The sequence below is a fragment of the Thunnus albacares genome, chromosome 7, assembly GCF_914725855.1.
Source record: "Thunnus albacares chromosome 7, fThuAlb1.1, whole genome shotgun sequence".
Classification (NCBI taxonomy): Eukaryota; Metazoa; Chordata; class Actinopteri; order Scombriformes; family Scombridae; genus Thunnus; species Thunnus albacares.
Window position 1 is genome coordinate 16,163,071 of NC_058112.1, and position 6,916 is coordinate 16,169,986.

Consider the following 6,916-nt stretch of genomic DNA (forward strand, 5'->3'; position numbering starts at 1 on the left):
GAGTTCAAAATGTGTCCAGTGAGAACATATACTCACAAATTTGCAAGCACACACACGTATTTGCACATATATGTAGCTGAGTAATATAATTCAGTTTCAAATTAGATTTGATTCAAATACATGACATACATTTTTTTTAGGTACACCAAATGAAAAGGAATTAATGTTCTCAAGCATCGAATCTAATCCAAGAATGATAAAAAGATGTAAAATCTTATTAAGTATGTGAGGTGAGGAGAGGAGAGGAGAGGAGAGGAGGTCTTTGACGTCAAAGGGTAGTTGGTGGCATACATAGCCTTATCTGTAGCCTGTATCCCATGGTTACCATATGCCGAACACCACTAGGAACCTGGGCCGAAGAAAGCAGGGTGACGCACTAGACACACACACACTGCAGGACAGCTGGCACCCAACACAAATGCACACAGACGCAAACGCACTTATACCCGCACCAGCGCAATTTCACTGGACCTGAATGCAGCACTAACGTCTCGCTTACACAGGGGGTGGTGTTTCTAATTCCATCCTGGGTTAGACGGAACACAGAAGGCTAATATCTGCAGAATCTCCAACAGGGAGAGGTAACACACCTCTATCCCCATGAGATCATTCTGACGGAGAGAGATAGATCGAAAGAGAGAGACAGAGAGAGAAAGACATAGACAGAGAGAGGCGGAGAGAGACAGAGGAAAAAAAGGGAAAAGACAGTCTAAGACAGAGACAGACAGGAGAGAAAATAGGAGGAAGAGAAAGCAGCACATTATCTCTGTGTAGAGTCCTGGGAGGAACAGCCTGTTTGTAGAGTGATACCTATCAGCTTCCTGGCTGTCTCAGGAGATATTACTGCACTGTGGTGTACTTTACCCAGATAAAACATCCCTGTGTCTCTGATAGAAAGACTCAGGCAGATAGTGGCAAGGTGAAAGGGAAAGAGACAGAAAGACTGTCAGACAGATTGACAGACAAAAATGGGTTAGAAAAGCTGATCACTTCCTTTAAAAAAAATGCACTTTACAGCGTAATGGGTAAAATTATGCAGAATATATCATTTGACAAAGCCTTGTATGAGAAGTTACATGAAAGACAGTGTTGGTAGTATGATGTCCCAGCAGACATCACTAAATCAAACACAAATAATGTGGTATTAGAATAGTATATGGCTGTGTGCCATTAAAGTTTAAACAATGAAAGAAAGCACACAAGCAGCTGCAGTACAAGGCATGTTAGTAGCAAACAAGAAAATCCACATATAAACATGTATGATATAAGTGCAATATTGTATCTGTATGTTTATTTATATGTATTTCCTCACCAAATCAATTTTTCACCAGTGTGCAGCAGTCAGGAAGAATCTCATCATCATCAAATCAAAAATGTATCAAGTTTTCCATTTGGAAAGTAATTTTTTATGTGAAAAAGACTTCCGGGCATAAACTTGGAAGTTGGTTGTCACTTTGAGACTCAGTGATCTCCCAGACTATGCTGTTTAATGTCCCCCATCTTTCCCCCACCTCAGATGATTCACCCTGCTGTATGTCTGCCTGCCTCCCTACCTGTCTGTCTCTCAGTCTGTCATGCTGCCTCCTGGGGCCCTGATCGAATAACTAATGATTAATATCAACACAGCCACTGCCACAGCAACTGATTTAATGCACCCATTGATCCAGACCTTGAGATGTCATGAAAAAAGGTGCAGATTGAACTGCAGGCAAGGTTTTGTGAGACTAAATTAGCTGAGTTTGACAACCAAAATTCTGTGTGCAGTGGTAAAAATATGACCTAGGACCAAACATTTCATTCCAAGTTCTAGGCATTAGAAAGAAAATCCTTTATTTAACTAGATGTGTTATGAAAAATAAAGTGTAAGTCCAGGGTTTTATATGTTTTCACCCCTGCTTGCTGACCAGTATGAATAAAATGTCAATTTGTTAGCCGATGAGCAGCTTCATTTGAACAGTTGGGGATTAACTGCTTTTCTCCAGTGAGTTTGCAAAGCAGTTGCTGAGCAAATATAAAGCACTTTACTTACACTTCTTTCTGCCAGATTTTCTAAATCCAGATATATGAAGCAGAGATTTTCTGGACACAAGTTAGCTTTTCTAAACTTCAGGGATAACGCCACACTGAGGTAACCTATTACTGTTCCTGAAAGATCAATCAAGACTGGGACTGAGAGTTGAGCTGTGATGAGATTAAAAATTGGATTTCCAAATAAATATAAAACAGGGACTTGGCAAACCTGATTCAATCTAGTTGTATGATTAGAAAATAAGCTGCTACGATATTGAAAAACGTGTGCATCCACAAATATAATGGAAGTTTAATGTTTGTGACTACACATGCAGTTGTTGTAAACACATTATTGCTCACCTTTAGTCTTTGCAGATATAATGCACTCTTTCTTGTGCTTTCTATTTCTTCTTGCTGCCTTTCATCCCTTGTCAAACTTTTTCTGCACTGCATTTTTCTGCAAGTAAAACATTTTAGTCAACTAGACAGTGAATATCAGATATTCTGGCATAAAACTGGCAAAACAATTCCTTTGGAAAAACACGAGAAACCACATGAGTGTCTATAGACATTTGTGTGCTGTAAAAGCAAAACACTGAGCTGAGTGTGAACTGCAGAGTCAGGTGATAATTCTCTAGGTTTGTCACTACAGGTGACTCCTTTCACATTAGTAATTTCATCCATTGTTAATATTAAAATATGAATCAGAGGAGCTTTAAGAAAAAAACATACAAACATGCTGTGGATGTCACTGATAACCCAACTGGGGAATAATTTAAACCACACAAGGTAAAAGCACAACAAGATCATGCTGGAAAAATACAGCCAAAAGGAGTTCATTTCACCACACCGGATTAAGGATGATTTGTCATGCATTTTATAGAGCTTGCTTGCTACATGCCTCATCTCACACATGAGCATTTGTACAATGATACGTCAGTCAGTCACTTCATCAGTTGGTCTCCTGCAGTCGAGAAGTTTATTGAACATTTGGTTTGATATGGACAGTTAATTTCATGAGTGCTGTGCTTCATTGTGCTTCCCTGAGTTACAATTTCTGGCAAGCTCAATAAAATCATATTTTGTAAGTTGGTAGGAACCTTAATAAAGGGGGCAACAGTCTGAAAATACACTTTAAACAGTGGGAAAATTCCATATACATGTGTAGAGAAAGAGAAAGAGAAAGGCTACAGTTTAATGTAGTTGATGTTAGAGTCAAATAGAGAATCTTTCCTCTTTGAAGTGTATGAAAAAGAAATGCATGTCTGCTCTCTTTGTAGTTTGACTGTCTGGTGATTTTTTTTTTGAACTGTAGAAGCTATGAAAAGTGAGAATCACCTTGATGGTAAACCGAGTGTGAGGGTAGAGTGCTGTGTCAAGTTACAAGATGAAATGCTGTTATGAGAAGGGTCATTCTAAAAGCTTTACTATTATCACACACACAAACACTTTTGCCTAGACTTGTGTTCATACACATGACACTTGAAATGAAATACGCCCACACACACACACACACACATACACACAACAGAGTCCTAAAACTGAAGAGTCCACAGAGACGAGAGAAAGCGCCTAAAAAGAGGTTAAATGGCATTACGAAGACAACTCAATTAGATTATGAAAGATATTCTTAACTAAGTCTGAAACTCAGTGATCTGTAATGGGAGTCCTGCGGCTTATAAAAGCTTTTCCCTGGAATAATCAGCCCCTCTCTCTCTCATTTTCCCTCTCTCTCTCAACGAATCTCTCTCTTTCACTCGCTCGCTCACACATGCATGTACCACACATACAGAGGGACTGAGATGCCACCAGTAGCACTTAGATCTCTGCATGCAATCATCAGCCCACTGTGGCAGCATGTGAGGTTACCCTGCTACTGTGTTTGAATTTCAATGACCAGCCGGCCAGAGATTTAGTTTGAAATTTATCAGGAAATGCCACATTTATCCATTACACCAACTCAGACCAGATCTGTTTGTGCACCCGAGTACATGAACAGCAGAGCTTGCAGTCCATGGGTACAAGCTGTTCTGTCCCCTCTGTATAACAAACCATATTACAGGTTTTAAAAAAACGAAGGGGGAAAAAAAAACAACCTCTAAACATACTGAAACTACAGTAAAAATTCAGAACTGTGATGCTACAAAAGACTTCAATGAGTTGTCCATGAACAATTTAATGTATTATTATCTCTTTCCTCTGATCTGCCACACTGCAGCACAACAAATACATTTTATTTTTCTAGATTTAATCTTTGCTAAATTTGCCAGTGACTGCTTTGATGAAGGTTAAAAGAATAAATTGGTGCTAGGAAATTGATTATTAATCATAACAGAGGTTTTTACTATATTAGTCATTCTTACACATGCATCATTTAAAGCCCAATCAGCTTATATTTGTGAGCCATTTTGGTGAATTAGGCTACACACTGAAAGACAGAGCCTTTGGATTCATGAGTAAATGTGCATTTCTCAGTCTGTTCTCTCTCTAATACTCTCTTTCACGCACACACACACACACACACACACACATGAACACTGAGTGGCTGACTTGACCCTGAATCAGTGCACCATGAGATCTACGGCATACATGAGACTAATGATCCAGAGAACATGGCTTGTGTCAGGGATGTTCATGCCAGCGTGAAAGCACTTTGTGTGTGTGTGTGTGTGTGTGTGTGTGTGTGTGTACAGTTGTCCCTCTGGCTGTCTCCCTGTTTTGTCTACATTTTCTGTCTTTCTGTCCATCCAGGTGACCTGCAGATGAAAGTAAACTTCTTACACTTCATCTCCCTTTGATGCCCCTACAGTAGCTGTTATCAGAGCGCGCCGTGTCTGTGTGTGTCTGTGTGTGTGTGTACTGTATACGTGTGTGTGTTGTGTCAGCATCAGCGCACAATGCACATAGTGTGCATAGCAACAGAAAATGTCGATCCCCATGTATTTTCTGCTGGCTCCATAAGTTCCTTAATACAGCATCAATGGATTCAGCGTTTAATCTCCAGCTCTCAGTCGTTGCTCTCCTGCGCTCTTTCACCTTCATTCACTTCACTTCTCACCCCCCTCACACACACACACACACACACATTCTTATACCTCTTATATCTATTTCTCACTCCTCATATATTAATACTGTCATTCTGAATACTGCCACTCTGTTATGGTATTTGATCAGGAACAGCTACTAGGCTGAAACAAGTGTGTGTAGGTAACTGTGTCTGTGCATGTAAGTGGATGAGAAGGTGACTGTACAGTACATGTGGGAAAAAGTATGTGTGTGTGTGTGTGTGTGTGTGTGTGTGAGAAAGAGAGAGAGACAGAGAGAGAGAGAGAGAGAGAGAGAAGTTCGATTACCAAAACATCTTTGCAGTCTCTATGCTACTGTGGTGCCATCTTCTGGTAAGCAAGCATAACAGCCCTGTCTTAATTATACAGCAAGCAAGAGCAAACTGGCTGACACTCCGCACATTTGCATTCAGAACACTCAAACAGGAAATTCAAAGAAGGTGACATTTATAACATGAAATGAAAAAGAATAATAGATTAAAAAAAACATTTATTATAGTGACAGACATCTAAAAACATTTCAAATAATTGCTGAAATTAAGGTTTTACATTTAGCATATTGGATAACATGACAAAATTTATAGTGAATGCACATTATACGGAAACATAAGACAGTACTGTACAAATTGTGGAATATAGCAGCTTGCAGCATCTTTCAGTGTACGCACACACACACACATACACACACACACAACTATTTTCTCATTCTCATACAAATATAATGTAGTTATAATACAAAGCCATCTTGATCATTTACACCGGTAAAAGAGGTGTGTTAATTTGTTTCAAGGGCCATTCAGTCATCCCAGTGAAGCATCCATTACAGACAATGCAGTTACAAAGACCATCCTTCCTTTTCCATGACAAAGTTTGAAGTGACAGACTTTGTGATGCTAATATCCAGAGTGGATGGGAATTGGAGGTCTGCCAAAGTCTGAGTGTGGGGAGAGGATAACACACACACACACAAACACATACACACACATGCTCTCCTTCTGCAGTTTTCTTCTTGCATACAGACACTGCTGCAGTGAAACTTACAAAAACAGATGCGCACACATGGAGCTGCTATTAATCATTATTTTCTCAATTAACCGTTTAGTCTATAAAATGTCAGATAATAGTCAAAAATGCTTGTTGTAATCTTCAACAGCCCAAAGTGACGTCTTCAAATGTCTTGTTTTGTCCGACCAACAGTCAAAAACCCAAAGATATTCCATTTACAGTTATATAAAACAGACAAAAACCAGCAAATCTTTGTATTTGAGGAGCTATAACCAGCAAATTATTGGCATTGTTTGCTTAAAAATGACTAACAATTAAACTGACATTTAATTGATAATCAAAATAGTTGCTGATTAATTTTCTGTCGATGGATTAATCGTTTAATCGACTAATTGTTGCAGCTCCAAACACACACACAATGACAAATTGTGTGTGAGGAAATAACAGGTTTTTGTATAGAAAGAGTTTGAGTGTACACATGAATGTTACATTTTTTGCTTTCTTCAAATCCTATAAAAACTTACCTGCCATACATAATTTTTCTACACAGAATGCACATCCTATATGCATGTTCATATATATACATACAGTGGCTTTGTGATAAAGATTGAATACTGCAAGTGGAGTTTATATTGGTGTTTCCGTACAGCTGACATCAATATGAGACAGATTGAAAGCTGAAGCGTAGATAACACCTGTACATCATTTATCTGCCTACCGCGACATTCATTTTCTCATGTCATAGATCTATAAGACCCAAATTACCGTTAGAGTGTCACAAATACACTCATTAAAATACTATGTACAGTAAGGACCACTTTGACTCTGAGCCCTGG